Genomic DNA, 20,562 nt, shown 5'->3' with positions numbered 1-20,562 from the left:
CTAGAACCCTGAAAATGCAGCCACTTCTGAGGAGAACTGATAGACTAAGATCAGAAAAAAGGAGAGGAGGACCTCCCCTATCAATGGACTTGGGGAGGGGCATGCATGCAGAAAGGGGGGAGGGTGGGATCGGGAGGGGAGGAGGGAGGGGCTTATGGGGGGATACAAAATGAATAAAGTGTAATTAATAAAAGTTAAAAAAATGGAAAAAAAGAATATGTTACTTTCAAGAGGACATCAGTTCCTAAACATGCTCTGCAAGTCTGACAACACTGTGGTCAGTTCTTACCTAGTATGATCATAATGTTTAAATGCTCATACGACTGCATTCATAATTGTTGATTTCAAAAGAAAAATTAAAAATATTTCCTATTAAGGCAGGTAGAGTAAGTTTTCTCTTAGAATTAGGCTGTTGATAGGTTATCCAATGCCAAATGGCCAGTCCTAAGCATAAATACATATGAGCCATGGTAAATGGATTCTGCAGACTCTCTGTCCTTTGTGTGCGGGGGCTGTGTATGTGTATGTGTGCATGTACCAACAAGAATTAGAGAGAAGGGGTCATTCGTATGAGAAGAAATGAGGATGAACACAGCAAAAGATAGAAGAATAAAGATTATGGAAATATGCTACTTTTGTTTGAAATTATAAAAATATAAAATAAATGTAAAATAAAAGTCAAAGGAAGATTTGTTTAAATACACGGAAAAGGGAAGAAAATCTGTCCTGTGTCATGGACCAACTCTTTAGAAATTCTCCCAGGGCATGAGTGTGCAAAACTTTGGTCTCTAAAGCAAAGTACAAATGTGAAACGTCACAGGCCTTTCTTGGAGGAATATGAACATGTGACCATCTAATTTCAAATTTCTTCAGAGCATAGCTGGCTCAGGGACTTTTGTGTTCTTTTCCTGAATAAGACAAAAGGAAAGGAAAAAAAAATCTCCTCATGTACAGGGAACTGATGTTTGCTCAGACCAGCTGATTAACTCTGCTAGGAAGTTAGCATAGATACGCCAGTGATCAGTGTTGCTCAGAAAAGATAATGAACTCCAAAGAAATAGACAGATGTTCCAGTGTTTTTTTCCTTGAAGTGAAGACTTGATACTGAATCATTGAACTTTTGATCAAATGCCTTTGAGTTTTCTTTCACTATTGATCAGCCCTTTATTGGTTTTCCTAAACCTCTACCATCAGAATATCTGATCCTTCGCTTTATTCTCTGCCCTAGGGCTAATTAGTAAATCCTGTATAATTCAGTTAACTGGGAGTATCACACACTTCTTGCTCATGGTTCTTCCAATAGTCTTCCTGTGAGAGCTTGAACAGCTCACTTCATTCTTTAAATTAGGTCAGGCATACACAAAAAGAACTCTGTAGACATAAAGAAATTATGATGAGAAAAGGGCAATTTATTAAGGGTTTAAATAACATCAGAAAGAAATGTGATTCATTTTTCTCATTATTTTATCTTTGAATAATTTATTCAAGTGTTTATTAGAGAATATTTATTGAAAAGGTAAACTGTTAAAGTAGCTCATTCGTTTGTTCTTTGTTCTGTCTAGTCTTCTCTCATGTGCATTATTCATGATTCTCTGGAGATATTTCTGTATAAATATAGTGCATATATTGTTTTATAAATAATGTATATGTGTATATGGAGAGAGAATTTAGGGAATTGGCTTATACAACTGTGAAAGCTGAAAAGTATGAAATTTGTAGAGCAGGGCAGCACATTAGAATTTATGTGGAGAGCCGATATCACATTCTCAACATCAGATCGAAAAACCACTTTCTTCTTTTTATTTTTATTACTAATTTATTTTTTATTAATTACAATTTATTCATTTTTTATTCCACCTGTAGCCCCTTTTCTTGTCCTCTCCCAATCACACCCTCCCATCCTTCCTTCTCCTCCCATGCCCCTCCCCCAATCCATTGATAGGGGAGGCCTTCCTCCCCATCTCTCTGACAATAGCCTATCAGGTCTCATTAGGACTGGCTACAATGTCTTCCTCTGTGGACTGGTAAGGCTGTTCACCAATTCCTTCTTTTTCTGGATGGTACAATTTGTTCTAGCCAGGTCTTCAATTGGTTAGATAAGGCTACCCTACACTTCATTTATTAACTAAATCCATTCGCTTTGTTTAAATCTACTTAGTTAGAAATGGATTATATTTTAAATTATTCTTTTTTTTAACCCTACAAGTTTTGTGTTTTTATGGGATTCATGAGTGTGTAAAGGAGTAGATCTCTGCCTCAATGTTTTTCCTGTGCTTTTTCTTGGCCTCTTTCCATCTGTTTGTTTTGTCCTATTCTGATGTGCTTGTTTTTGTTTTCTTATTATATTTTACTATTATCTAGATGCCTTTTGTTTTCTTTTTATTTTTTCTTTATTATTTATTACATTTTATTCACTCTGCATCCTGGACTACCCTTCTCTCGTCTAGTCCCTCCCTCTTTTTCCCTTATGCCTCTCTCCTATTTTTCTAATTAAACAGAAAGGGGGTACATGTGGATGGGAGGGGAGATGCAATGGAACTGGAAGGAGTAGAGGAAGGTGAAAACATAAACAGGATATATTATATCCCATTTTCAGGAAAAGATAAATGCACACCCGAGATTACACATGGAATAGTCATGCCTATTTAGTGCCTGACCTTATGTTAGATGTCTCTTGTCTGTGATTTTTTGCTGACATGTTTGCCTAAATGTTTATACTCCTTCCCTACCTGACTGCTCTTCATGGCTTAGTGCCAAACAGTATAGAACATAGAGTCTAAATATATTCAATGTCTAATAACTATTGTGAATGTGTAAGATATGACAAGTATCTACTACAGATTCTCAATAGGTATATATTGAGTCAATAAAGTTTATGTATTTACTTAAAATATCTTCCTACTTACATTTATAATAACATTTGAAGAAACCAAAGGATCTAGAGTCTATTAGATTAACCCACAAATTATCAAAAAAATATATACTTTATTGCTAGGTAGGATATTATTTTAGAATAATTTTAACTTAATTAAAATAAATTATAAAATAGTATGAAATGCCTATACAATTCACAATTAATCTTTCTCCTTTCATCATGTGAAATTTGAACTTTGTGTCTCAATTATCAAAGAACAGTGTCTGTCACCCTATTATTCATTGGGGTTCAGACTCTATTCATAGCTCTGTAGTTTTAACCATGCCCCCTTTCTGATTTAGAACTTCAGCAAAGATGCAACATTACGCTGTTGTCACGTCTCCCTTTAACTCCTTTTTACTGTTACAGGTTTTCAGATGATTATCTTAACAATCTTCAAAAAATATTGGTCCAGTGTTTTTTAAATATGTTTTTAATTGAAACTGACTTATAACATCTCTGGTATTCTTTTTCTCCCTCTTGCTTCCCCATACACTTTCTCTCAAGGTCCCTTCAATGTTTCAGGATTTAATATCTTGAAATTCATTGTATGGATTTTTTTTTCTGCTGTGATTTTAATATAGGAAAGGATATTCAGTGCAACGTCATAAGAATCAACAACATCAAGCAAGATAAAGTTTCAATGCAGAGGGGTTTTGAAAGTTTATGTTAACGTAATGAATTCCTTGAAAACTGTGTCTCTTTTCTATGCAGGATGGCATGATTTCCATTATTTGTTATCAACAATGAATATGTTCATATATTCACACACATGCGTTTTTAAAACCAGCTGAATATGGACATCAATGTTTCCCTCTATGGAAGAGACCTTCATTGTTAGCGAAAAAGACATAATGATTATGTACTGCGTTGGGCACTGGCAGGCTGACAGATACAGCAAATTCTACCGAGTTTGATTCGGTGTGTCCATTTCTTCACACACTTGCTCAGAAAGGATACTGCCAGGTGTTGTGAACATTTCCAATGCAAGAGGTAAAAGTACAACATTTCATCATGTTGAAAATGTGTAGCTCCAGTGAGTGAAGAAAAACAGTTGTCTATGTGTCTAAGGGACATTTGCTTTCCTTTTTCTAAGATACATTATAATCTTTCATTCATTGCTGATAGGCTCCTTCTTGATATAGTAAAGGGATGCTTGCTATAAATTGCCTCTAGTTTGTCAAATGCTTATGATGTATAATGTTTTCAAATACTTATTAATTTCTTTCTATAGTCAAGTTCATATACTTTGATAAATCTACATTACTTTAACATGCTGAATAAAATTCATTTTTTCCTTGGGACTTTACTGTACTTCTCATAGTTGGAGCTATTAAGACCAAATTTATATTGGACTATAGAGTATGTGTGGCATAATTTCCAACAGAGATAGCTACATAGAGTGACTGAAGTGCCTTTCCCAGACACATATGCACTGTTAATGATATAGTTTTTAATTCTAAATACTTTTCATTGTGTTAAAATAGGTAGTTTTAATCACTATAACTGTGTCTCCTTGTGCTTCTGGATTATTTTCCACAAAGCTTTAAACTTTCCAGATTGTTCCAGTTTTTATTAATTCTTCAAATTCTGCTTCAAAGAAGCCAAAACCATATAATGGAGAAAAGACAGCATCTTCAACAAATGGTGCTGGTCTAACTAGATGGTTACATGTAGGAAAATGAAAATAGTTTCACATTTATCTAAATATGCACAAAACTGAAGTCCAAGTGGATCAAAGAGCTTCACATAAAACCAGACACACTAAATCAGTTAGAAGAAAAACTGAGGAAGAGCCTTGAACTCATTGGTACAAGAGACAACTTCCTGAACAGAACACCAACATCATAGACTCTAAGTGCAATAACCAATAATGGGACCTCATGAAATTGAAAAGCTTCTGTAAAGCAAAGGACATTGTCTTCAGAACTAAATGACTGCCTACAGACTGGGAAATGATCTTCACCAACCCTAAATCTGACGTTAACACCCCTCAGAATGGCTAAGATCAAATACTCAAATGACAACACATCCTGGAGAGGATGTGGAGAAAGGGGACCCCACCTCCATTGCTGGTGGGAACGCAAACTTGTACAACCACTTTTGAAATCAATCTGGCGCTTTCTCAGACAATAAAGAATAACTCAGTTTCATGAGGTCCCATTTATTGATTGTTGCTCTTAGAGCCTGTGCTGTTGGTGTTCTGTTCAGGAAGTTGTCTCCTGTGCCAATGAGTTCTAGGCTGTTTCCCACTTTTTTTTCCAGCTGATTTAGAGTATCTGGTTTTATGTTGAGGTCCTTGATCCACTTGGACTTTAGTTTTGTGCAGGGTGATAAATATGGATCTATTTTCATTTTTCTGCATGTAGACATCCAGTTGGTCCAGCACCATTTGTTGAAGATGCTGTCTTTTTTCCATTGAATGGATTTGGCTTCTTTGTCAAATATTGAGTATTCATAGGTGTGTGGGTTTATTTCTGGGTCTTCTATGCGATTCCATTGATCCTCCTTTCTGTTTCTATGCCAATACCATGCAGTTTTTATTACTGTTGCCCTGTAGTACAGCTTGAGATCGGGAATGGAGATACCTACAGATGATCTGTTGTTGTACAGGATCGTTTTGGAGATTCTGGGTTTTTTGTTTCTCCATATGAAGCTGAGAATCTTTTTTTCAAGGTCTGTAAAGAATTGAGTTGGTATTTTGATGGGAATTGCATTGAATCTGTAGATTGCTTTTGGCAGGATGGCCATTTTCACAATGTTAATCCTACCAATCCATGAGCACGGGAGATCTTTCCATCTTCTGAGATCTTCTTCAATTTCTTTCTTCAAAGACTTGAAGTTTTTCTCAAACAGGTCTTTCACTTGCTTGGTTAGAGTCACACCAAGGTACTTTATGTTATTAGTGGCTATTGTGAAGGGTGTTGTTTCCCTAATTTCTTTCTCAGCCTTTTTGTCTTTGGTATACAAGAGGGCTTCTGATTTTTTTGAGTTGATTTTGTATCCTGCCACTACACTCAACCAAGGACCATCTATGGATATAACCTAGAACTTCTGCTCGGATGTGGCCTGTGGTAGCTCAGTAACCAAGTAGTTTTCCAAAGTAAGGGGAACACGGACTATTTCTAACAGGATCTCAAGGGTAGGCTGTTTGACACCCCCCCCCCCAGGGGAGGAGCAGTCTGTTAGGCCACAGAGGAGGACTTTGCAGCCAGCCCTGAAGATACCTGATAAAACAGGGTCAGATGAAAGGGGAGGAGGTCCTCCCCTATCAGTGGACTTGGAAAGGGGCAGGGAGGAGACGAGGGAGGGAGTGTGGGGTTGGGGAGGGAATGCGGGAGCGGGATACAGCTGGGACACAGAGTTAACAAAATGTAACTAAAAATAAAAATAAAAAAAAAAAAAGATCACCGAAAGTAGAGCAAAGCATAAAAAAAAAAAGAATAACTCAAGATCCGGTTATACCACTCCAAGGCATATATCCAAAATATGCTCAAGTACACAAAAACGACTTTTGTTCAACCATGTTTGTAATAGCCAGAACCTGGAAACAACCCAGATATCCCTCAAAGGAGGAATGGATACAGAAATTGTGGTACATGTATACAATTGAATTATATTTTAAAATGAAGTAATAAATGTACAGAAAAAGGAGAAAAATAAAGGATTTAAATGAAAACAATGAGTTTTCATCATTACAACTTGTTTTAAAATACTTATCAGGTCTTTACTATAGATGACATAGACAAAATTTCTCCTATGAAATTGTCACACATTTGATATAGAAAATTATCAAGTTCTATAGGAAATATATCACCCACATTGATAAGTTACTAGACTTATCAATTATAATGCTCAACATAGAATCACATTATTTATCCATTTCTCTATGGAATTATTATGTCTTCAAGCAAATAACTTCAAGTCTTTCTAGAAAGCCTTTAAGGATTTTTCTGCTACCTAAACTGTTATTCTAATTCTTTCTCTTTGAATCTCTCAAATGTTTTAAAACTATGCCTTTATGCAAGGGGAGGAGGTTCTCCCCTATCAGTGGACTTGGAAAGGGGCAGGGAGGAGATGAGGGAGGGAGGGTGGGATTGGGGAGGGAACAAGGGATACAGCTGGGATACAGAATTAACAAAATGTAACTAATGAGAAAAATAAAAATTAAAAACAAACAAACAAACAAAAACACAAAAAACTATGCCTTGCTGTTTCTTTCCTCTTGATATATATATATCAAGAGGATATATATATATATATATATATATATATATATATATAATATATATATAATATATATATATATTAATGACTATGAATTTTTTATACTTTTTTATTATTATCATTTATTACAGTTTATTCACTTTCTATCCCAGCTATGGCCCCCTCCCTTGTTTTCTCCCAATTCCACCCTCCCTCCCTGTTCTCTCCCTATGCCCCTCCCCTAGTCCAATGATAGGTGAGGTCTTCCTCCCCTTTTATTTGACCTAGCCTATCAGGTCTCATCAGGACTGGTTGCATTGTCTTCCTCTGGGGTCAGGAAAGGTTGCACTCCTCAGGCAGAGGTAATCAGAGAGCCTGCCACTGAGTTTATACCATAGAAAGCCCCTGCTCCCCTTATTAGGGAATCCATTGGGAGACTGCATCTATGGGCGACATCTGAGCTGGGATTTTTGGAACCTCTCCATGCATTTTGCTTGGTTAGGCTATCAGTCTCTACAGGGCCCCTAGGGCTCTGCTTTATTGGCTTGGTTTATCCCTTTTGGAGCTCCTGTACCTCCTGGTCTTTCTATCTCCCACTTCTTTCATTATATTCCCTGCAATCTGCCCAAAGTCTCAAGCTCTGCTTCAAAACCTCTTTGAGTCAGAGGGCGACTCTGGCAGGCTCCTGTCTGTTCCTTGTCTTCTCCTGCTTCCAGTGTCAATCACTTTTGTCCTTCTGAATGAGACTGAGCATCTTCCCTAGGGTCTTCCTCGTTGTTTAGCTTCTTTATGAGTATAGATTTTAGTATGTTTATGCTATATTATATTTCTAATAATCACTTATGTGTGAGTATATACCATGTGTATCTTTCTGCTTCCGGGGTACCTCACTCAAGGTAATCTTTTCTAGATCCCACCATTTGCCTGCAGATTTCATGATTTCTTGTTTCTTTAATAGCTGAGAAGTATTCCATTGTGTAAAAGTATCACAATTTCTGTATCTTTTCCTCCACTGAGAGACAGCTGGGTTGTTTCCAGCACCTGGCAGTTTCTCACAAATTTGGGTATAGTGCTACCTCAAGATCCAGCTATAGCAGTCTCAGGCATATATCCAAAGTATGCTTAACCATACAACAAGGACATTTGCTCAACCATGTTTGTATCTGCTCTATAAGACCCCTTTTTATAACCCCTTTTCTCATCATATTTCTCTGGAAATTCCTGCTTATCTTAAAAGAGCGACATTTTTCTGATATTTTTCTTCTTTTTCCTTTTCTAAACCCATTATTGAGGAGAGAGGGGAGTTTAGTGTCCTTGAGAATGGCTTCTATTTATATTATTTTGAATTATATTTATTTGCTTTAGAGTCAATTTTAATTCATTTCAAGCAGCAGAACGGTGAATTATTTTTAACAAAATTAAACAATGACTTAAAGCTATATTTTTATTTTACATAAGGTTTTCTTTATAACTTCATGATATTTCTGAACTAATTTTATTTTTGTAAATGTCTTGAGATAAGTTCAAGAGCATTTAATATTTTTCTTAGTTTTCCAACTATTCAAATTAAAAGATGTATAGCTATTTTTAAAACAAGTTACCAATGACTACTAATACCTGTTACACATTTAGAAATTTCTCCTGCCTTAAACAGAAAACACCCATATACACTATCCACAATGGTGACTATTGATTTGTGCATTTAAATGTACCCAATCATGGAAATAACAGGTTGACTTAGCACACTTCAAAAAGAAAAGAAAAGCTAGAATATCACAGGTGCTGCTTTAAACTTGAATGAACGGAAAATAATTTCTGTTTTGTAACTGGGGTTGAAAGGTGGGCAGGTGTGATAAAATCAAATAACAGTATAAGCTATTCGGTTACTTTGAATTCCAGAGCACTTCTGGTGTTTTATTTGCAAGCTGATAGATTTACCTACCATGGAAACAAGAGTCTGAACAAGGATAAAGCAGCAAATAGCATATTTTTCAAATGTAGTTTACTTATCATTCTTAAGAAGTACACAGGACTCTTCCCCACTTTTTCTTCTAGCAGGTTTAATGTGTCTGGTTTTATGTTGAAGTCTTTGATCCACCACTTTGGAAATCAATCTGGTGCTTTCTCAGACAATTATGAATACTGCTACCTCAAGATCCAGCTTTAACACTCGTAGGCATATATCCAAAATATGTGCAAGTATACAACAAGGACATTTGCTCAAACATGTTCATAGCAGCTTAATTTGTAATTGCCAGAATCTGGAAACAACCCAGATGTCACTCAACTGAGGAATGGATACAGAAATTGTGGTAAATTTACACAATGGAATACTACTCAGCAACTAAAAACAAGGAAATCCTGAAATTTGCAGGCAAATGGTGGGAACTAGAACAGATCATCCCGAGTGAGGTATCCCAGAAGGAGAAAGACCCATATGGTATATACTCACTTATAAGTGGATATTAATCACATAATATAGAATAAAAATATTAAAATATGTATGTCTAAAGAAGCTAAACAAGAAGGAGCACCCTGGGAAGTTGCTCAATCCTCACTCAGAAAACAAAGGGATAAAACAGGAGCAGGAGAAAACAGGAAGCAGGACAGGAGCCTACCACAGACGTTCTTAGAAAGACTCTATCCATCAGGGTATCAAAGCACATGCTGAGACTCATAGCCAAACTTTGTGCAGAGTGCAGGGAATCTTAGAAAAGAAGGGGGATGTAGAAAGACCTGGAGGGGATGGGAGCTCCACAAGGAGAGCAACAGAACCAAAATATCTGGGCACAGGGGTCTTTTCTGAGACTGATACTCCAACCAAGGTCTGTTCATGGATATAACCTAGAACCCCTGCTCAGATGTAGACCATGGCAGCTCAGTATCCAAATGGGTACCCTAGTAAGGAGAACATGGACTGTCTCTGACCTGACCTCAGTGGCTAGCTCTTTGAGAGCCTCCCCTGAATCGGGGAGCAGCCTTGCCAAGCCCCAGAGGAGGACAATGCAGCCAGTCCTGATGAGACCTGATAAGCTAGGGTCAAATGGAAGGGGAGGAGGACCTCCCCTATCAGTGGACTTGGAGGAGGACATATTAGGGAATGAGGGAAGGAGGGTGGGATTGAGAGGAGACAAGGGACGGGGCTACAGCTGGGTTACAAAGTGAATAAACAGTAATTAATATAAAAATAAAAAGTTAATTAAAAAGAAAACAAAAAACAGTATTTTCCTTCTTGGGTACTGTAAAGTAGGAGACCATAAGGACATCACATATGAGGACTATAGGTGAAAAATGAGAAGACATACATGTCCAAAATCAGCCCCAAACTGTACTGAAAATGGACCTGACTTCATTTTCATAAGAGAAATATTAGCCTTTTTATCAGTAACCATTTATGCCTACAGATGGACAAGATACTTTTGAAACAATAGAATTTCAAGCACTCTTTCGATAAGGCTGAGTTATTTTTCTGTTGCTTTATCATCCTTCAAGAAACAAGCAGATACCTGTAAAGGTGAGACACTCTCACCTGCTGCAGAAGAACCTGTGCTTCCGATGTCTCATATTCTAACAAAACGCTGCATGCTGAATGCATCACAGTAAGAGATCCTTCGAAAAGACAATGTTTTAGTTGTTTTTTTTTTTCTTTCTGAGTCCAGTTATTCTTGAATAACAGCTGCACAAGCTGTGAAGCAAGTAAATATATATTTTTGCCTTGGGTAAAAGTTTAGGATTTTAGAGCCAGCACAGAATATGCATGACTCTGTGCACTGCTATAACATCAGTGTGTCCTGATTCATTTTAGGCAATGCTGAAAATGTGGTTAGTTATAGCTCAAATTGGCTTTATGTCTTCTCCCTTTCAGAGTCCATGTAAAACGAACCCTTTATTCAGCAGATATCATCTTGTACTCTGTGTTTTAGCTCAAGAAAAATAAAAGGCTTATCTATCATTACAGCCTTGGTATTGAGTAGATGAAAGGATAACTGGTTCTGATTTGACCACATGTATCATTAAAAGATTTGCCAGTTACAGAGACTTTTCCAGCAATTGCCTAACAATGGCTCCCATCTTGTAGTTATATGCTGAAGCTGCTCGCAGCTGGTACAGCAAGCGCAGTTCACAGACACAGGCAATGCACACCAGGAATTGCATCACGCGCTGCTGAAGGGCAGCTGCTTCCTTGATGAGACCCAGACAGCTCTGACTTCACAGAGAAAGTAATGCAGTAGGCATGAGGTGTGCTTAGAGGAAATTTAAGTAATGGAATGATTCTATTTCATTGAGATTTATTTGTTTTTATATGTCTTCATAGCATGAATGTATGCATGTATGTGGGTATGTATGTATGTATTAATGCCCATGCATACATTCAAGGTGCCCTAGAAATGAAGGTATAGGTGGCTATGAGTCATTATGCCAGCACTGATAACTAAACTCAAACATTCCACATGATCAGCAAGTGCTCTTAACTACTGAGCTATTTCTCAAAACACACACGCACACACACACACACACACACACACACACACACACACACTGTCTTAATTACAATTCTATTCCTGTGATGACACACCATGACCAACTCTTATGAAAGAAAGCAATTCACTGGGGCCTTGTTTACAGAGTTTAGAGAATTAGTCCGTTATCATAATGGTGGGAAGATTTATGTCAGGATGGTGCTAGAGAAAAGCTGAGAGCTTTACATCTGAGAGAGAGAGAGAGACTGGTGTTGTTTTTCAAACCTCAAAGTCCACCCATACTGACACATCTAAACTAACAAGGCTGTATCTCTTAGTTCTTTCCAAACATGTCTTGTAACTGGACACAAAGCATTCAAATGTAAGGAAAGATGGTTAGAAACCAATTCATGCATCAACTTTGAAAGACTCCCTGATACCCTTTTAAAGAAAATCCATAAATTTTCTGACACCATGGTGTGAGAAATATTTGAGCTACTCACATAACCCATGAGAAAGTTCAAAATGAGTTCAGATAGAAGACACAACATTTCTCATCTACTAATTACAAGTAATTCTTTTGAGCTGTTTTTAATTCTTAATCTGCCACATAAGTATTATTTTAGAAATTTCACCAGGTGTATTGCAGTACAATTGGAAAAATATTGTAAGAGCTTTCAGTATACAGTGTGACACTTTGATAAATGTGAGCTGTTGTGAAAGGGTCATCACAGACAACTGATCTCTGTAGTCTCACCTGTGAAGGTGACATTATTTTGTGTGCAGAAGATTTAAGATGACCCTTTAGAGCTAGGCAGGGTATAACCTCCTGGAATTCCACTACTTGGGAAACTTAGGTAGAAAAAGGGTTGGTTGAGTTTGTGGTCATGCTTGCTTGTTCATAGTAAGTTCAAGACTAACATTGATTATCATTTGAGGTTCTAGTCAAAAAGGAAATGATTAAAACAAAATGATTTACCTTAAAATAAATTTTATTATTGAAAATATATTATTAAACGTAGCCACTATGTTGTATAATAAACATCCCGAAAGTACTCATCCTGATGAAATTCCTGGAATTGGACTAGCAACCTTACATTTGCCTTGACCCTATTTCCTTCTTCTACTCTACTTCCTGTTGATATAAATTTGAAATTTTACACTCAAGATATAAGGAATGTTAAGCACATTTATCTACTTAAATCTGTCTTATTTCATCTAGCATAATGTCTCCCATCATACATAACATCAATAATAATAAGATTATCTTATTGTTAAATTTTTTTCATTGTGGAGGTGTGTATATGTATGTTCTTTTATCATCTTTCCTTTGATAAATGCCTAGGTTATTTCTACAACTTGTTGAGCACTGGAGTAATGAACATCATACTAAAGGTTTCTTTGTTATTGCTTAAGAGGGAAACATATCACTCTACAACTGTTTCACATGCTTAAAGACAGGATGACCAAATGTCAGTGATATTTGGAACATTTGAGTATGCTGCTTTGCTGGAGGAAATGTGTCACTGGGTAAAGTTCTTCAGATATCATAACCCCATTTCACTTACTGTTAAACTCTTACCGTCTTGACTATCTTTGCAATGTGACCAGCTTCTCCCACTTTTCAGAGCGGAAGTTATAACCTTTGAACAGCAAAGTGAAATAAATTTTTTTAAGGATGATTTTGCCTGGTGTTTTGTCACAGCTAAAGAAGTAACTATACATATTATGATTTTAAATTTTCAGATATATATGCAGAAGACCTGCTAGATCATATGATTTACATCCTGTTTTTTTTTTTTATATTAACGCACATTGCATTTTCTTTCTATATTTGCCAGTATTTACCTTAGGCTTTGTTATTACAGCCATTCTAAAATTAGTATGGTGTTTTGATGTTTCCTGTGACTTTCATTTTTATAGTTTATATGCTTACTCACAGGACCTGATGTGATTTGCTTTTCAGGGATTCAAAAGCCAGAGGCTTGTTTCTCTTTATCTCAGTGTGTGTGAGATAAAGATAAAGGTGTGACCTTTAGGATATGAGGCCTGTCAGGTCATTACGGGTGCTGTCTTCAGAAGAGGTTAGGGTAATTCCTATGAGAATCTGGCACATTTCCCTGGGAGAAAATTGTCGGTAAGAAACTAAAATCACACCTTCCTGACTCTCTGGCTTCTTCTCTTGCCATGTGATTCCTCCGTAAGAAAGGGTTCTGACTGCAATGGAGTCAAGGGAGTCCTCCCAAGAGGTTGACTTGATGAGTTAATCTACACTTAAGACACTCAGCTTCCAAACTCTAACACCAACCAAGCTACAATCTTAATAAAAGTAACCAATCATAGATTATATTTTATGATAGCAAGGAAAGACTAAGGCAATTAAGGATGAGGTTTTTTTTTTCCTATTTCTCTTCATTGTTATTTCAGAATGCCTATATTAATTGGGTTATTTCCTTGCTATTAGGTTTCTTAAATTCTTGATATACTTGTAAGTTGTTGTAATGCTTTTCTGATCTCTAGAAACACTTCACTACTTCTTTCACTATGTCATAAATTGTTAATTCAATGCAAAATTTATCAACTTCATTTTTTGCCTGTGCTATGGAAGTCATATTCAGATTTTTTTTCCTTTAAATCAAAGTGAAAAACAAAATTCCTTCTTCGTAGAGTAATTTTATGTTTTCATACCTAAACACTGAAATTTTGGGATTTTGGGTCAGGTGCGGGCATATGTGCCTTTAATCTCATCATTCTGGAGGTGGAGACAAGTAGATCTTCATGTGTTCTAAGCCAGCACAGTCTATATAATAACAAATCATCCAAGGTTATGTAGGCATATATGTATACTTTTTGATATTATACCATAATATAATATAAGAGATCAATCCTGATTTCTTTTAACTCATCAACTTAGCTGTTAGCACACTGAGTTGTCACTGAAGAAGAGACCTTCGTATCATGTCTTCCAGAACACATCTTCATGTCTAGTTTCTGTTTACTCTTAGTGACCATCACTCAGCTATAATGGCTAACTTATGAGAAGCCATTTTGACATATTATCAAAATTATGAATTACCAAGTGCTTACATTTCATCAAATGTAATTTTTGCAGGTTGGATCAATATTTGGAATAATAACTATATCTCAGTCAAGACAAGCACATGTTTGAGGATAAGTAGCTAAGAAATGGAATTGTGTGTGTTTACTGCTGATTTCTCAAAAATGTTTATACTCTGTAGTAGGAAAAAACATTTTAACATGAAAAGTCAGCTTGATTCTCATTTATTCCTTTCTCCATCCTATATCAGACATGGTCCCCTAGTTGGCCCTATGACCATTGTTACCACCGACCAAAAATAAACAAGAAAGATTATTAATAAAAAATATTGTAAGTGCATTGATAGGAGTTTGGGATGCAAGAGGAAATAATTGCATTCTAATTTTCTGAGGCATAATATATATATGATGGTTACATTTTCTTCTCCCTCTTCACCTCCCAGATCCACCCTACCTTCCTAGAAATGCAAATGTACCTCCTTTCTGTTGCTAATTAGAAAAGACACATAAAGAATAATAAGAAATAATATAAAATAAAACATACAGAGTGACTAGAACAAAACAAAAAAACAAAAAGACAAGAGCAGGTCTGCAAAGGCACAATAAACACATATAGACACAAAGATCCACTTGTTCCCATACTCTATAATCCCATCAAAATATATATATATATATATATATATATATATATATATATATATATAATATATATATTAAGGCTTTGAGTGTCTATATATATATATATATAGTGCTTATAATATATATATAGTGCCTATACTATATATATATACTGTATATATAGGCACTCTATATAGTATATTATATTATAGTATATTATATATATATAATATATAATATACTATATATAGAGAGAGTTCAAAAGCAGGGTAGGGGAGGTGAAAGAAGTTTAAGAAAAAAAATGAAAGTAGATAAAAATTTAAAATTTTAGGGTCCGTGTCCAGAGCCATATGGCCAACAAAACAAATTTGACTCCATGTTTGAAGGTTTCTTGACACATAATGTCTTATCAGGGTACTTTTTGTCGTTGCTTGTTTGTTTTCAGTTTGGTTTGGTTGGGTTACAGTGCTGACAATTTGAACAGCATATCCAGCTATACCCTAAGTGGTCTCAAATTTCTGACCCTCCCCAGTCTTGGGCAATTAAAGCCTTATCTCATGATGGTCAGCACAGCATAAAGTTTTTATTGATAATGTTGCCTTTTCAATTGAAACCCATACATAACTTTGCATTATTCCTTGTCTTTTGTCATTTTCACATAATTATAAGACTATGTACCATTATGCATTTTTTATACAGTCTTCAGAGGATAATAAATTTCTTTATGTTATTAATTCATAGATATCAAAACTCATTTAAAGTATGAAACTATTTTTACTCTTGAGTAAAAGTAAAATAAAATCATCTTTGTTACTGAATAAGGCAGGATCACGGGTGTGGAGGATCCAAATAAGTAATGTTTAGATTGAGGAAATTGTCGATCATCATATTCATCGAGTCATTCTTGCCTTTTCTAGTCTGTGCCTCAGAAACCCAGTAATTAATTTTGAAAAGATGTTGAAATTTCACATAGTTGCGGTCTCTTTGTCCATAAGTCTTTCCTTTCTTTCCATTCAGGGACCATTGCACATTCCACTTTCATCATCCTCCCCAAGTGACCCAGGGCTAAATGACTGATTATATTTTAGCAAGCTACTCCCTGCATTTCTTTAGCCAATGAATACCCCATTGACGGTGAGGACACTTGTCCTGTGTTTTATATTCATATTGTTGCTGTGTGAGCCCTCTAAGCTGATCTTATGCATAGCTTAGCATCCTCCAGACTGAACCACATTTCTGTAATGCTTCATATGTCATCTGCCCCTTTTGTCAAACACATGGCTCCAATTTTGGTACTTTATTTCTAGTTGGCTCAACCATTTAGTTTATTTTTCCCTGATTGTATCAATTTATTTTAAGTCTCCTATTTCTATGTTTGGATTTTTACTCCTATCATTCCCACACCCTTCAGGTTTGTAATTTTCTTTTTGTATTGATGTATTTTATCCAATTCCTCCCTGTTCTTTTATCCTCATCTGGGTTTCATCTTAATATTTCTTTTTTTAGCCCAACAAAGAACTTTCAATGGCCCATAAACAGCAAGTAGTTCTTTTTGAACTAGCTGTTTCGAGGCAGCTTTTCAGGTTTGTACATCATAGTAACTCCTTGTAAAACTCCATAATCCTTGTAACACTGTCTTGGACTAGCAATTGAAGTCATAGCTGGCCTCCAGCAAGGATCACTCACTTTTTCACCTCATGCGCTTCCAAGGAAAAATATCCAGCAAAAAGGGGGACCATTGTGAGACCAGGAATTGTCTATTTCCCTTAGCATCTTTAGACTCACTCTGTAAGAATCTAATCTAGGAATGAGTTTGAGCCTGAGACGCTTCAGAGAAAAGAGAATGACATAATTTCTTCTGGCTAAATTTAATTTAATTTGTTAAGTGCAACACAGAATAGTGATGTTTTGCTGGATTGAATGTGAACTAAAATCACTATATCTTATGCGGTGATGATGCTGTAGCAGTTCCTGAATTTTTATGTGCAGATTTGAGGGCACAAAATTTCAGACTATGAAAGAAAGAAGTTCATATATAATCATTTTCTGTTTTTGATGTCCAACTCCATTCCTAACTAAAAACGGCCACTAAAACCGTTTTGTGCCGACACTGTTTTAAGATAATACTTGAAGGCAGAATAATTTATTTTTATGTCAAATATATGTAGCAAACATCTTCACTGTTAGATATGTCAGAAATTTTGAAATTTAAATAAATATTGCATTTTGGAAGAAAAATAAGTTTTTTGTGAAATTTTTGTTTAGCAAATAAATATAGTTTTTTTCTGTTTTTTTTTTCACTGTTTTATTCTCCTGTCTGTCTCTGAGCAATTATCTCCTCTCTTTCTTTCTCAAAAACACACACACTTTACTTAAGAAATCTTCATGTCTTAATCAAAGAATCATACACAACCATACAGGTAAAATAAATTAGTTGTTCATAAATAATATTTAAAATATAAATTTTGAAATATAGTATGCACTGATTTAGCATCAGCTATAAAAAATAGATCAGCCTTCATGGGCTTAGCAATATCAGATTCTATTTTTATATTATGTGTCAGAAATAATGTGATTAGTCTTCACAGATAAAATTTCAGTCTAACATTACATCATCTGCCTCTGTTTCTAAAGGTCGCAAGTATCTTGACAGCACAGAAGACAGTCAATACCTCTGGGGAATTCATTTAAAAAGCAAACAAAACTGTAATTTTGAAAAACAAAAACAGAAAAAAAACACATGAACAAACAAAAACATTCAAATAATCATGTTTCAGTTGGTATTCTGTCACTGTGAGGAGGGATCATGACTACAGCAATTCTTATAAAAGAGCACATTTAAGTGGTGCTTGCTTACAGTTTCAGAGGCAGAGTCCATTATAGCCATGGTAAGGAGCATGGCAGCACACAGGCAAACATGGTACAGAGAAGTAGTTGAGAGTTCTCTGTCTGGATCCAAAGGCAGCAGGAAGAAAGAGAGAGACACTGGGCCTGGCTTTGACTTTTGAAACCTCAAAGCCCACCCCCAGTGAGTTACTTTCTCTAACAAGACTACACCTCTACCACCAAGCCATACCTCCTAATCCTTCTCAGTAGTGCCACTCCCTACTGACTAAGAATTCAAATATCTGAGTCTATGGGGCTATTTTATTCAAACTACTTCACAAAGTCACTATGTTCGAATCTAATATTTCAATACATTTCTATGACTTTCAGGGGAAATCGCAGACTTTACTTTAATGTCCTTACTTGAAAAATCCAACAGCAATAACTAGAACTCATTTCGTTGACTTTAAGCTGTATAACCCAGAATCTCCATCTGAGAAAGTGTTGACACATGGTTTGTGCTACCCCTGCACCCACTGTCTTCTAAAAAGAGTAACAAGCAAGCATAGCCAGATCAGCACACAGTGGTGAATATGTGAACCCAGCTAGACAGTCTTAGCAGTGCTAGGTGCTTTAGAAATGTTAAATAAGAGCCGACAAACATTCATTTCATGGTCCACGAGCTGTACTTTTCTCTTTCTTTCTTTTTACTTACAAGAAGCAAGTCAAGTAATGGTTTACCTGACTCACTGGCATCTCCTTGAGTACGAGGTGCATTCTCAAAGCAACAGACTCACCCAGTCTCAATTCTACATATTGCTTTTAAAAGGATTATCTTCTAGGCTTCTCAATCCTAAAATATTGTGTCGAAGCTGATTCCAATCACATCACTGCACTGTAACACACATTTGCATGTTCCAGCTGCACTTTTCTCTACTTGACATGCAACTAAGACCATCAGAGTTGTGATAATTGAATTTGTCTTTCCATATCAAGAAATTGATTCTATATTGTGTTTCTAGGAATTGACAATCATTAGATCTCTTCTTTAATTGCTCTTATTATTCTTATTGAGAGTTTTCATAATTCAGTGAAATGTGAATCAATGAGAGGGTAAGTTTTGCAATAGTAGAATAGAAAACTAAAGTAAAGAGGTGAGAAGAGAGATTAAGAAATCAGTAAGTTTATTGGAAACATCTTTAAAAAGCCAATGTATTGAATTAAAGTAATGACTATATCCATGGAAACAAGTGGGTGTGTAGAGAAAAGCCAATATTGCTTTCTTGTGGAAGATATTTGTAAGTAAAAGAAAAATAAACTAAACTGGGTTTTTGTATCTTTGATACATGGTGATTTGTGAAATCACCAACTGGTTGACAATGAAAATACAGCCATGATGTAGGATTTATAGCCACGGAGCTCACTCAGGAACAATACAGCCCCTGCATCTACACTAATTGGACATGGATTATGAACTCTGAGTATTCTTGTTGTGGACTATGTCTTCACTGCTCTGACACCCAAGTGACCGTGTGCTCTACTTACTCCCTGCTAATTACCAACCAAGTTTTCAAGATCCTAGTCCAAAGCCTGTTTTCCCGAAACCTGGGTCATACATGTCACCATTGGCTTCTTTATTTTCCTGTCTTCTTATAACATTTCATGAACTGGATACTTTTTTTGTTTTATAATTCATAAGACTTAAATCTCACTAGTATATAATGTGCTGAATTTCTACATAATCTAAATTTGTAATTTCACTAATTATCCTGTTACTTTCTAGAAAAATCTTTGTACAAAGAGTAGTTGTGTAACAAATGCATACATTAATTAAGTTTCTCTTTCTTAGGTTGGTAAATAAGCAAATGTGCATTAGCCTGCAAGTGTCTGGTGAGTCATGGTAAAGACTAATTGTCAGAAACAGCTATCACTGTAACTCTAATACAGTCATAACATTAACGTGGGTTAAATTATTCTGTTCCATCCATTTAATTGATTGAAGAAACAGTAAAGTGCCATGACTCTTTTTGGAGAATAGACTACTGAAATGGATTAACAAATACATGAAAACTGACCTTTCTATGGAGAAAGAGGGTCCTGAATTTTCACTGACAGAATTGGTTTATAGATATATAGACCATAATTTAACTTTGATTTTAATTCACAATTTACTTAATTCTAAAATATCTCCCAGAGAATCCAAGTAAGCCAAGGAAGTTTCTCTAGACAATTCTTAATTGTCATTTAAAGCAAATATTTTCAAATACATTTATTTAACCAGTTTTAGGGTTTCTATTGCTGAAATAAAATACTCTGACCAAAAATCAAATTCAGGAGGAACGGGTTTATTCAGCTCACACTTCCACTTTGCTGATCATCACTTGGGGAAGTCAGGACAAGAACTCAAGCATGACAGGTTCCTGGAGGCAGGAGTTGATGGAGAGGCCACAGAGTGGCTGCTTACTGGCTTCTTTTAGCTGG

This window comes from Psammomys obesus, unplaced genomic scaffold, assembly GCF_907164565.1.
Source record: "Psammomys obesus unplaced genomic scaffold, mPsaObe1.curated_primary_1811, whole genome shotgun sequence".
NCBI classification, from domain to species: domain Eukaryota; kingdom Metazoa; phylum Chordata; class Mammalia; order Rodentia; family Muridae; genus Psammomys; species Psammomys obesus.
Note: the sequence above shows the minus strand (reverse complement) of the source record.